The sequence below is a fragment of the Mytilus galloprovincialis genome, chromosome 7, assembly GCF_965363235.1.
Source record: "Mytilus galloprovincialis chromosome 7, xbMytGall1.hap1.1, whole genome shotgun sequence".
NCBI lineage: Eukaryota > Metazoa > Mollusca > Bivalvia > Mytilida > Mytilidae > Mytilus > Mytilus galloprovincialis.
The window spans coordinates 77,756,027-77,769,194 of NC_134844.1; the positions used below are offsets into that span (position 1 = coordinate 77,756,027).

The 13,168-nt window shown below is 33.0% G+C and overlaps 1 long non-coding RNA gene and 1 pseudogene across 1 annotated transcript; one reads left to right on the top strand and one right to left on the bottom strand.

Moving 5' to 3' along the window:
- The first annotated feature begins 993 nt into the window (after positions 1 to 993).
- LOC143081976 (uncharacterized) lies at positions 994 to 5,057 on the top strand. Its single transcript, XR_012980189.1, has 3 exons — positions 994 to 1,237; positions 3,358 to 3,562; positions 4,972 to 5,057. It is a non-coding gene; the product is annotated as an uncharacterized LOC143081976 (long non-coding RNA).
- Positions 5,058 to 8,533: 3,476 nt separating this feature from the next.
- Positions 8,534 to 9,953, bottom strand: LOC143084276 (uncharacterized; annotated as a pseudogene).
- Between the last annotated feature and the right edge of the window lie 3,215 nt (positions 9,954 to 13,168).

A 13,168-nucleotide genomic window follows, 5' to 3' on the forward strand; every position in this document is an offset into this window, starting at 1 on the left:
TACCTTACAATCATTCCATACCATTATTAAAAGTAAATAAAGTAGACACATTGTTTATGGTATCTGAGATATGGTTGTGACCACAAAAGCTTAACTTGTTCACTGATCCTTGAAAAAAGGTCAAACCAAGTGAAAACTGTCTGGCAAACATGAAGACTTTGCAAGGTCTGACATATCAAATATAGTTATCCTTAAATTTTTTAGTATTCTTGATTTCTCTTATAATCCTATTACTCATAATAATCATAATAGAAATGAGGATTCTGAAAAACCTTAACTTTTTTTCAATGTCAGTCCAAATTTCCCCGACCATCACCCCGCAGAGGCGGATTTAAGGGGGCCCAAGGGGCCCGGCCCCCCCCCTTTTTGGGAAAAAATTTGGTTGCTTATATAGGGAATCACTGAAGCGTGACTGGAGCGGGCCCCTCTTAGGTCAGTCAGTGGGCCCCCACTTATGAAAATTCCTGGATCCGCCACTGCCCCGGGTGGCTTCTATTATAACAAGACCTTCCTGTTATTATATATAGTGTTGAATTGGTTATTAAAATTTCACGCACAATCTTGGCTGATATGCATGAAACCATTATTTCATGAAACTGCATGAGAAAGACTAATCGCGTAATACCGAATATATATATTGTATCTTATGTCTCTGCCAGAACTAAAAAATAAACCACCTTAAGTCCACATAAGAGGGTATGGATGTGAATTAACAGCAGAGGCGGATTTAGGGGGGGAGGGGGCCCGGGCCCCCCTTTTTTTTGAAAAAATTGGTTGCTTATATAGGGAATCACTGAAGCGTGACTGAAGCGGGCCCCCACTAATGAAAATTTCTGGATCCACCACTGAACAGAATAGAGAATAACGGACAAAAAAAGCTTTAAGAGAATAATGGGGAAAAGTGTAAGTTATTAAAAATATAGCTAAAAAAAAGAAGACAGAAAAAAAGACCCCCCCCCCCCCCGAGACGATCCTTACCCCTCAACTGTTATTTGACGCTGCCGAGTTAGTTTGAGACAAAGACAGCCCGTAACCCTTTTGAATCAATTTGAGGATTACCCAAGGTTAATTTTACGGCAACTTATTTTATTTTGGGTTAAAGATAAACATAGTCATAATTGACAAGTTTCCTTCCCCTGCATTCTCGATCGCACATGTAAATAGCACGTTGGTCTCAAATAAGACATTGATACATTACAACACTTGCCGTCAGTATATGAAAATATTGATTAAGAAGGTATAGAAAAATAATGCACGCACACTATTATCCACCACAGGCCTAAATCGTTAGTCCACAAACAACGAGGGTGATAAAACCTAGCACTTTGAACACAGACACCGGCATGTTGTGAATTTGAAAGCTTCCCAAATTAGTACTGTGACTATCCATTTCTACCCATAGAAAACTTTTGCCCTTCATTTATCAGATTTAAAAATGAAATATGTTGATATTAATGGTATATTAAAATTATTGGGGAATTCAAACCATTCCTATTGTAAGTGAAAAAAAACTAAATTTATATCAGGGTGATTGAAATGAGGAAAAAAAGGGGGGGTGTCAGTTCAGGGCCCCCTTTTTGGAAAATATATACAAGCCCCTCTAAGGCAGTTGGTGGGCGTGGTCTTCAGTTGTATTATCTTAAAAGCTTTACACCTGTAATATTCTAAAGTGTAAATCAAGGGAAGTTAATGTAAATTATCTTTGCATTGGGGTCTATTAAAGGGTATTTTTGGGGGAAGAAAGAAGGGAGGGTGAGTCCATGGAAGGTAATCCCAACCCCCTCAATTTAAGAATATGCTATTATCTTGTAAACGGTCCAGATCCCCACCCCTAAACCATATATATTCTTGAATGGGACGATAAAATAAATCAAATGAAATGAAATGAAAGGGAGGTCCCTTGGGGTTACCCCACCCTGTTCAATTTGAGAATGTGATATTATCTTGTAAACGATCCAGATCCCCACCCCTCAACCATATATATTCCTGTAGGGAACAATAAAATTAATGAAATGAAATAAAAGGGAAGGTCCCTGGGGATCACCCCACCCCTATACCATATATTCTTATGTGGGACAATAAAACTAATCAAATGTAATTAAAGGGAAGTCCCTGGGGGTTACCCCACCCTGTTCAATTTGAGAATGTGCTATTATCTTGTGCTGGTGAATGATCCAGATCCCCATCCCTAAACCATATATATTCTTGTAGGGGACAATAAAATAAATGAAATAAAATAAAAGGGAAGTCCCTAGGGGGTCACCCCACCCCCTCTAGTTTGAAAACTTGTAAACGGTCAAGATCCCCACCCCTAAACGGTTCCATATATATATATTCTTGTATGGAACAAAATACATCAAATGAAATATAGGGAGAGTCCATGGGGGTCACCCCCACCCCCTATGTTTGAAAAACTTTTAAATGGTTGAGATCCCCAGTGGTTAGTTGAAAAAATTTCGGGATCCCTGATCTCCACCCTTAAACCGTATATATTCTTGTATGAGACAATAAAACAAATCAAATGAATATGGGATCATCCCCTTTGTCTTGGGTTGGGAACCCCCCTTTTTATAATGGATGGATCCGCCCGGCATACCATCTAGCTAGTTATAAAGGCTTTATAAATATGAAATAAATCAAACAAGGAAATTAACAGTGCAGGCAACTGTTTTGAATTTTAAAAAAGCCTTTAATAACAATGTTAAATTTTTTGTGCATTTATTTTTTGCTTATTTTCAATAATTGCATGATTGAAAATTGTATGATAAGAAAAATCTGCATACATGTTATAGAGACGAAACTGGGAATTTGACAAAGAGAAAACAACCCAACCAAAGAGCAGACAACGGCCAAAGGTCACCTATGGGTCTTCAATGCAATGAGAAAATCTCGGCACTGGTCTTCAGCTCATTAATATATGTATCCCAAATGAGACTGAGATACAGCTCTCAGTTGCAGTAATAAAAACCTCACAATAAGTTCTGAATATCAGAATTAACAGTATTGCAAGATTCTCTCAAAATGTACACATAGAGCTGAGAAACTGTAAAACTAATCATGCTTATTTAACATTAAAGTCCTTGGAATCAATCTTAATATGCATACTCTTGTACAAAGGAATATAAGTATGCAAAAGACATATATGGTCTTCAAAAATAAGAGTATCAATGCTATTAATTTATGACAAGATCTTAATCAAGCAATAATTTCGGTTTGTTTAAATATTTCGGAGGTTATTATGACCTCCTTTTTTGTGATGATGTTTTTGTTTTTAAGTTGGGATAATTGTTTGTACCAACAAAAATAAAAACACAAAGTTAATCTAGAATTATGTTTTTATCATTTTTTTATGTTTAGGTTGTCAGCAAGATGAAAAGGACAAATATTACAGTTCAAAATTCAAAATGTGGATAAGCTGAGGTTCTTGAAAGGTCATACCTTTGCAGATTTTCATATTTTGCATGAATGAATTTAAAGTTTATATGATGGATGGCAGAGAAAGAAAAAAAAACTTTTCAATTATCCTGCTCCTGAAGGATAAATGTAAAACATCTTGTTTTCGGTAAGTTTTATGCTCCTGTTTATTAAATAGTGTTAGTGCATTCATCTGTCCAGTCTTTCCTCTAAATTGTATCCTCTTTAAGTTTTTGGTGAGTGTTCACGATGAATTTCAGTAAGTAACTTGTGGATTTACATGTTTATACTCAAAATTTAGTACTAATATTAATGAGATTTTAGCATGACATCCTCGAAAATGCTTGTTAATCATGTTTATGTTCCAGAACATATGAGTATTTGGACTGTACGCATACAGTCTGCCCAATTTTAAGAAGTTGGTCAAGTTTATTAGAAACAAATGTACAGTACAGATCAACATAACTGAAATCTTTAATAGATTAATACAAAAAGTTTGCAGTTGAAATAAAAACACATGTTTGGTTGAGCTGGTACTAGACACTTTTTTTTACATAAATAAGGCCTTTAGTTTTCTCGTTTGAATTTTTTTCCATTGTCTTATCGGGGCCTATTATAGCTGACTATGCGGTATGGGCTTTGCTCATTGTTGAAGGCCGTACAGTGACCTATAGTTGTTAATGTCTATGTCATTTTGGTCTTTTGTGGATAGTTGTCTCATTGGCAATCATACCACATCTTCTTTTTTATACTACAAGTATACTCAAATGGTCTGACTGTATGCATATGGTGGGACTGTAAGTGTATACTTTTATGTTCTGGGCCATAAACGTATGGTCCAAAAACTGATATGATCTGGAACATTTATACATGTCTTAAAATTAATATCAAACACATTGGTTTTTTTTAACTTGATAATAAGTTATTCGATAGAACTATAATGTTTTGATATTATCAAAATAAAAAATATCCCATTTTTACATTTGATAAAAAAGAAGATTATTAATGTATGTATAAATGTATATTAAAATGAGACGGCAAGCCAACAACACATAAAATAAGGATAAAACAATATAATTTTTTGTATCAATGTTATAATTTCCAATATATCCAAAGGTATTTTTTGATTGAAATAAAACACAAGTTGAAATCTGTCAGAACTTTAAAAGCGTAAAGAAATATTGTTTCTGTTGTCTGCATTTTGTATAATATATTACAAATTCTTGTGAATAATGGAATGTTATTATAGTTGACTAAAGTTTTAACATTGATCTTTATATATATATTATATATACAACTTGGGAAAATACCCAAATGTTATAAAGAAGAATAAATTAATTGATTGTTGTATAATATAAGAATAGGAAGATGTGGTATATTGCTAATTTGACAACTCTCCATCAGAAACCAAAGGATGTAGGAGGTTAGCAACTGATGACACTGGACAACCTTTAACATTCAGTTAAATCCATACCGCATAGCTATTTTTACTGAAAATCATATTATTGCTACATGTATCCAAACAATTTTGTATAATACATAACTTCTCTTTTTCAGAAGGATTGAAATTCATCACCTAGAATAAATGGAGAAAACATAGATACAAGACCAGAATAAATTCAAAGACAAAAGTTGGATCAGTTAGTATTTTCATCACTCAGTCAAGGATTTGAAGTCCTTTTAAATACCAAAAGATATTGAAACCACAACAATGTCAAAGTTCTGTGCTGAATGACCAAAAAGTGGACTATATAGATACCATCAAACAATGCTGGATGATAAGAAACTATTAATGTTTTGTGTGGAGGGATATTGTGAAAAAAATAGACTTACTTAAATAGCTATTAGTATGTTAACCCTAAAAATAGAGCTTTTCATTGATTTCAAATGGTAAATAATTGTGTTTCAAGAAAGTATTCTATAATTCATGAATAAACATATATTGATACTTACATTATCTGCTTTGTTGTTTAAAAGTTTAGTTTTGAACAGTTATAGAGCAATAAGTTGAATTAACATTTCCAAAGAAAAAAAGATATTCAATTAAAAAGATTCATCTTATAACAATTTACCACCAAATAGAATACATTGTAACATACACATTACTGTATATTTATATCTATATATTTAAAACTTGAATCCCATAGGATTTTAATTTGTCCCATGGGATATTAAAAATCCCATGGGATAAATACAGTCCCATGGGATTTTTTTTGTCCCATGGGACAACAAATATCCCATGGGACTACAATTATCCCATGGGACAAAAAAAAAATCCCATGGGAATCCCATGGGATAATGGTCAATCCCATGGGATTTTGCCCTGTCCCATGGGATATTGAAAATCCCATGTTTTTATAAATTAAATAGCAAAATAAATATAATAGTAACAGTAGAAAACCAATGAAATTATTGAATCCCATGTAATTCCGCACAATTTGGTTATATTCATGACATTGTAGCTCTTGTTTGAGGCGGCGGCGGATTTGCAAATGAGTGTTTTGCAAATTTAAAGTGTCCAGTGTTGTAAACTTACTTTAACATACACTTTACCGTTTTTAAGCATTAAATATACACCCAAGGGCGTTAGTCCGATGATGAATGTTCAACATGCATCATAATACTACGGTCACGCCAAAAAAAATCGATAAAGCTTTCAATAATCAATAGGTGAGGGGTCTTTGGTAGCACTCCACAGTTAGAAAATAAAATTAAAAATGAGCCACAAAATGTTTTATCATCTCCTATTCCTGGATTTCTAATACATTAACCTAACTGTCTGTGTTGTATATGTGCATATGGTATGTAATCAGTATATTCCAAAGATTTGATTTTCAAAAGTTAAAAGAGTGAAAATTAATTCTTTTTATGTGTATCCATGGCAACATTCTGCATTTATTTACCATAAAATATTGCAAAAAGGGGGGTGGACATGTCACATATCCCCCCAAAATTTGGATCAAACTTGAATTTCAATGCCTTTGAGTGATACCTTTTTAGAAACTGTTTTCATAAATCTTCCTAATGATCAAATAAAAAATGAATGTCCTTTGCCTCATTTTTTCGTAAAATCCAATCACAAAGTTCGTGGATAAAAAGTTGTAAAAAAAACATTACAATAATTGCCGGACCAATGTATGGTAGGGACATGCAAATACGGACTGTCATACAGAAAACAGCCTATATTACATACATTACATAATCTTGATGTTCATATAAACCCAATACAAAGGCTATTTTAATACTCAGCTATCCAAAAATGAATTTTATTGCACACTAGCTCTCATATTTGAAAAATCCACAGGGGCCAAAATGCGAAACTAAACACCTAACTGTGGAGTGCTACCTTTAGTGTAGTGATACGAAGTAAGTACGGAACGGATGTGAGCTCTGCGCCGGAGATTGGCCTACCTGATGCATTGCGTTTCTTTGTTAACATTGAACATGACGTCATAACTTAAATAACGTCACAAGTAAAATCCCTAACAACAGAACCAAAATCGGAAACTTTACGGTATTTCCGTATCTTTTTTTTAACAAATATTTAAATACAACAAAAAATAATTTAAACAAACTTCGTCCCCATTCACAGGTAATGCCTGCCTCATATTATGGGGACGAAGTCCCCTATTACAGTAGAAAATTCAATAAAAAAAAAAAAATCGGGAAAATTTCCCGAATTTTTCATTGTACTAATGAACTAAAAATCGTTCAATTTTTTTTTTTGTCTTATTCTTGTAAATTTAGATTTATTGAAACCTGCATGCATACAACAAAAGAACAAACAAATTAAAAAAAATCAAACAGAAAGACTTGAAAGAAAATTAATACTTAAAACAGTATTGAGATTCTTCAGGAAGTTTATTTTATTATTACATTGTAAATGTACCTTTAAAAATACAAGCATTTGGAATAGACTTCTTGAGTACTGCAGAAAAAATGTCCAAGTTGTCTTTACTTTCAGGTATGGGCTGGTACTGTGACTTGGACTGGGAAACTAATTATAAAAGGTCTTTTACTATCTGAAATAAAACCAAAACAATTAATTACTTATCTCCCTTTGATCAATAGACATGAATTAAGAATATTTTCAATCATATGCTGATGTTGTTTTCAATACTGAAATATGGATAAAAGAGTGTATACATGTATCAAAACACAAAGTAAAACACATGACATATATTGGCTAATACATGTTGCAGTTATCAATTATGTGATTGACTTATTAATTTACATGTTAATGTTTGTGTCATTTGGTTTCTTGTTGAGTTGTCTGATTGCCAATCTTACCTTATCTTATTTTTATAATAAATCTCGTTACATGCCTTATTAGTTTGAAGATAGTTTCCATGGTAAAATCAATGACATAAGAAAAGGATTGGTATAGCAGTATGGAAATAAAAACATAGTGTGGCTAATAAAATATTAAAAATTATAAATGATATTTAATGACTTTTTTATACTAAATTCTATTTAAAGTCATATAAAATGTACACAACCTTTAAAATACTTGATCAGATGTACATGTATAGTAGTTATTACAGAAACTGTAGCCAAATTATATAGCACTTTTCTCATGCTTGGTAATAAAAAAACATACCTGATTGTCCATGTCTTGACTTGATAATTCTTAAGTCTTTAATTTTGGTTGGCTTCACTCCCTTTATTTCTATGCCCCACCTACGATAGTAGAGCATTATGTTTTCTGGTCTGTGCGTCCGTTCGTCCGTCCGTCTGTTCGTTCGTCCGTCCGTTCGTTCGTCCGTCTGTCCCGCTTCAGGTTAAAGGTTTTGGTTAAGGTAGTTTTTGATGAAGTTGAAGTCCAATCAACTTGAAACTTAGTATACATGTTCCCTATGATATGATTTTTTTAATTTAAATGCCAAATTAGAGTTTTGACCCCAATTTTACTGTTCACTGAACCAGGGACGTATATTATATGTTAGTTATACGTCCTTGACTGAACATAGAAAATGATAGTGCAAATTTCAGGTTAAAGTTTTTGGTCAAGGTAGTTTTTGATAAAGTAGAAGTCCAATCAACTTGAAACTTAGTATACATGTTCCCTTTGATAAGATCATTCTAATTTTAATGCCAAATTAGAGAATTTATTCCAATTTCACGGTCCACTAAACATAGAAAATAATAGTGCGAGTGGGGCATCCGTGTACTGTGGACACATTCTTGTTGATGGTACTTTCCATGTGCAGGGAAGGGAAGTACATGCAGATGCGCCTAGTTTGTTTGCAGCCTCAACTCGGAAAAGGAGTCCAGCCACATGATTACATGTTCCACCCAAACTGAAAAAAAACCACTAATAAATGATCTTGTTCAATACCCAGTATACTATAGCAAATTATGCAAGTCAATCATGTCAATCAACAAGATAACTGTTATTGACAAAACAGTAATTAGTTTTAAATTTATAAAAAAAAAGAAAGATACAGGTTGAATTTAGTAATATTTTTTTAAATATTTTCCCAACCCTTTTGTCTTCATCTTTAATTTATAAATAATGGTTATTCTGTATTATTACATTTATTACATGTGTTACTTGATAACTGTTTTTTGGACTTTATTTTTTTGTAAGCGTTATATTTTTTTTTGTAATGAATTTTCTCCTTTATATTTTGTACTAATATGTTAAACCCTTCCACACCGTTTTCTATGCATTTAATTCAAGGAACTTGACTGTGCATTATATAGTGATTAACATGAGTATGCCAAGTCTTACCCTGCTGTGCATGTGCAGTATGAGGATCCAATTTCTCCTCTTGCTTTCTCAACACACACCCAGACATCATGTTCTTCATCTTTTATTTTTTGTGAAGGCACACATTTGGCTCTAAGAAAACAGTACTTGGATCTTGCATCAATGTCATGATAGAATATTTCTTGCAAGAATCCATTCTTAAAATATTCATAAGCATGCCAATTTTATAGTCTTGGAGAATCTCTTTCATTTTACCAGATGTATTTTTTTCACTCAAGTACCACTTGATAATGTCAGATATATAGACTGGTGGGAATTTCTTCATGCCATTTTTCTCATCTAACCAGTTATCATGGATCTGAAGTGGATCTGGTAAAATTTGACCGTTTCTTTTTAGCAAGTTCTGATAATCTAGTTTGTTGTTTTTTATAATTTCAAAAGAAGATGGAACGACTTCAATTTTTAAAACGGAGGCCGAATAGCAAAGAGCTGCCAATTCACTTTTTGTACCGTCTTTCGTCATACCTCTCTTGGTCAGGTAGTCGCGCAAAGCACTCACTTTCCAGGTTAAAAAATCATCTAAAGAAGTGTTTTGATCAGTAGTATCCATTATAAAAGGTACAATTGTATCAAAGGTCAAATATATAAAAGGTAATGTATAATAAAATCGTGTAAAACTGTATCAAAATAAGTTCAGAACTTCACATCTTTCTTCGACGTTATGACGGCGGCCATATTGTTTACACTGGATACGGAACTCGGACGTTTTCCCCTACGACCTTTTGACCTGCGCCGCCAATTTGAAAATGACGTTACGTGTTGATACAAGTATTATTTTCAAAGGTACACCAAAGCGTCGTGATTGGTTAAAAACATCATTAACAATTGAAATTCAACCAAGGACTTGATGTTATTTTCGATTTGGGGTACGAAATATAAAATTACCCATAGTCCTTTAGATTCTGAAACGGCATATTTCAACTATGATATTGAACGTTTGTCGTTAAGGCGAAGTGTACGTAATTGTACGCCTCTAGCGGAATACAGGATTACAAACGTTTAGCGTTAGTTACGCAAGTTATCTCCCTTACTCCAAGAAAGGACACATGAAAGAGAAACTACTTTCTGCGGTCTATAATGAATCCAACAAGCACACCTTTGCTGTCTTAAACCTCATAGAAATTATCTAAATAACTCCAATTAGAAATCACAGCATTATGTACGTTGTTCTGTGTGCAGCCTGACTTAAAAACATTGTTTTTGTTTTTTTTTGTTTTAGACGCGTAGGAGAAGGCATTTCGTGTTTATGATATCATCAGAAAGAAAAAACGCCTCACAACAAAATTATAAACAAATAAACATGTAACAATTTTTTTTTCTATTGATATGAAATTAATTAAAATGAAACCTGAATTGACTCAACAATATCGTTTTAAAAAGCCGTAGTCTTGAACGAAAAACACAGTATTCAACGTAAAGTTTTATAATAGGTTACAAATAATTGATGAAATACGTGTGAATTTAATTGTTTAATTAAAAAGACGTTGAAATGTTCGTATTTTGTGCAATTGAAAAATTTAAGGACGTGATTTATATTCATATAAGAAATCAGACGATACCAAGATAATAATTTGACACACACTGACTAGTGCAAAACTTACAGGTTAGAAGAACAAAGACGGAAAACAAACAAAAAATAAACAAATTAAAAACCAATTGTTCAGAGAACAATTGAAGGTCTTTCCACCAGTAAATATCTATTTTGATATTAAAATATTAAAAATCAGTCTAAAATGTCAATTCCTATGGCTTTATGATGTATAGATATGAATTTTAAGCAAAGGTCATAATCTAGAACGTCAAATTTATCTATGACCTTGACCTCAATTTCAAGGTCACAAACTGAGGATTTCAAATCAGAAGACCCTAGGTCTCTAATATGTATGGTAAATAAGTTATATCACTTTACGCATAATTTTAGATATGGTAGGGGCTAAAACTCCCGTTTATTGACTACGCACCCTTTCAACCAAAATTATTAAGTTACGACATGTCGCAACTAACAATTTAGTAAAAATAATTTGTCGATATCTTATAAGGTTAATGAAAATGAGTGAAAATAAGCCAAAACCAAAAATTTAGAATATGACCTTGACCTTTGACCTTAACCTCAATTTCAAGGTCACAAACTGAGGATCTCAAATCAAAAGACCCTAGGTCTTTAATTTGTATGGTAAATAAGTTATATCACTTTACGCATAATTTTAGATATGATAGGGGCTAAAACTCCCATTTATTGTCTACGCACCCTTTCAACCAAAATTATTATGTATATATGTCGCAACTAACAATTTATTAAAAAATAATTTGTCGATATCTTATAAGGTTAATGAAAATGAGTGAAAATAAGCCAAAATCAAAAAATTTAGAATATGACCTTGACCTCAATTTCAAGGTCACAAACTGAGGATCTCAAATCAAAAGACCCTAGGTCTCTAATATGTATGGTAAATAAGTTATATCACTTAACGCATAATTTTAGATATGATAGGGCTAAAACTCCCATTTATTGTCTACGCACCCTTTCAACCAAAATTATTATGTTACGACATGTCGCAACTAACAATTTAGTAACATAATTTGTCGATATCTTATAAGGTTAATGAAAATGAGTGAAAATAAGACAAATTCAAAAATTAGAATATGACCTTGACCTTTGACCTTGACCTAATTTTCATTTTTTTGGACCAAGGACCTCAAATCAAAAGATCCTAGGTCTCTATCACTCATGGTGTTCCAGTTTAAAATCGATTCAAAATTTCAAATACAAAAAGGGAAATAACTCTCATATGGAGCGTTCATATTGCTTCGGTCGAAATTGGACAAATCATGCGAAGGATATAAAGAGCAATTTTATAAAATAAATTTGTCGTAATCTTTTACGGTTGCGAAGGAGTTGTGATCACAAGGAAAACAGTGTTTGGGGAGATAACTCCTACAAAGAAAAGTATTCGGTTACGCAGGGTAAATTTCAAAAGCGCATAAACTGTTCGATATCATATACCAAATATCTAAGCGCCATATTGCGAAACAAATGTTTATCGCAAGAACAAAATTTGGCGGAAGAAAAAAAAAAAATAATCAGAAGAAAAACAATAGGTCTTTCCACAGAAAAGTGGAAAGACCTAATTATGCCCCAAAAATTACTCAGTAACTTAAAAATTGTCTCACTCTAACATTTATCTTAAAATAAGTAAAAATTATGTCATTCAACTCCCAGTTTTCAACTTTTTCTACATGTGCAGAAAATAAAAATGTTTCTTCTATTCCGTCCGCAATTTATTGGAAAACTAAATCTAAATTTAGAACCATATTGAAATTGAAAGTACACATGCAAGATAAAATATAACATGTCATTTCTTCTTTCACAAATTTCAATTTCGAAGAGATATAGCGAAATCTGTTTTCTTTTATTGTGCCTGTCTGCATCATTCAAAATTAGAGAATGTAATTTTGAAGTATCAAGTCTCAATTCAAGATTATGAATGAATAGAATATAGAATTACGGGGGAGGGGGTAGGACCTTTATCGGAACTCCGGGATCGGGTGTTTTTAAATTCGGGATTTCGGGATTGACCCTTTCGGGATCCGGAAATTCTATTCCCGATTCGGGTAGTCGGGATTTAATTTTTTTTTTAATTCGGGACCTCGCCGGATTTCGTTGTTTTTAAGCCCGGGATTTCGGGATCTGGATCCCTCCTTCCCTCCTCCCTCTATTATGGTTAAAGAAAAGAGGTCAGGGAAGTTTTGTGATACTTGTAACTGCAATTTAATATTTAGTGGAATGAGAGGTGAAATGTGTTCAGACTATTTCATTTCGATTTTTTTTTTAAATTTAACCAAAGTTTACTGCAAGGGGTGTTTAACGTCCTCGATGATTATCCATGAGGATCTCGCGCTCGGTCAGCTCTAGGTTTTCACCTAGTTCATGATCATACAAGAATTGAGAAGCCTGTGGTTTACTAGGAATATAATATGAGA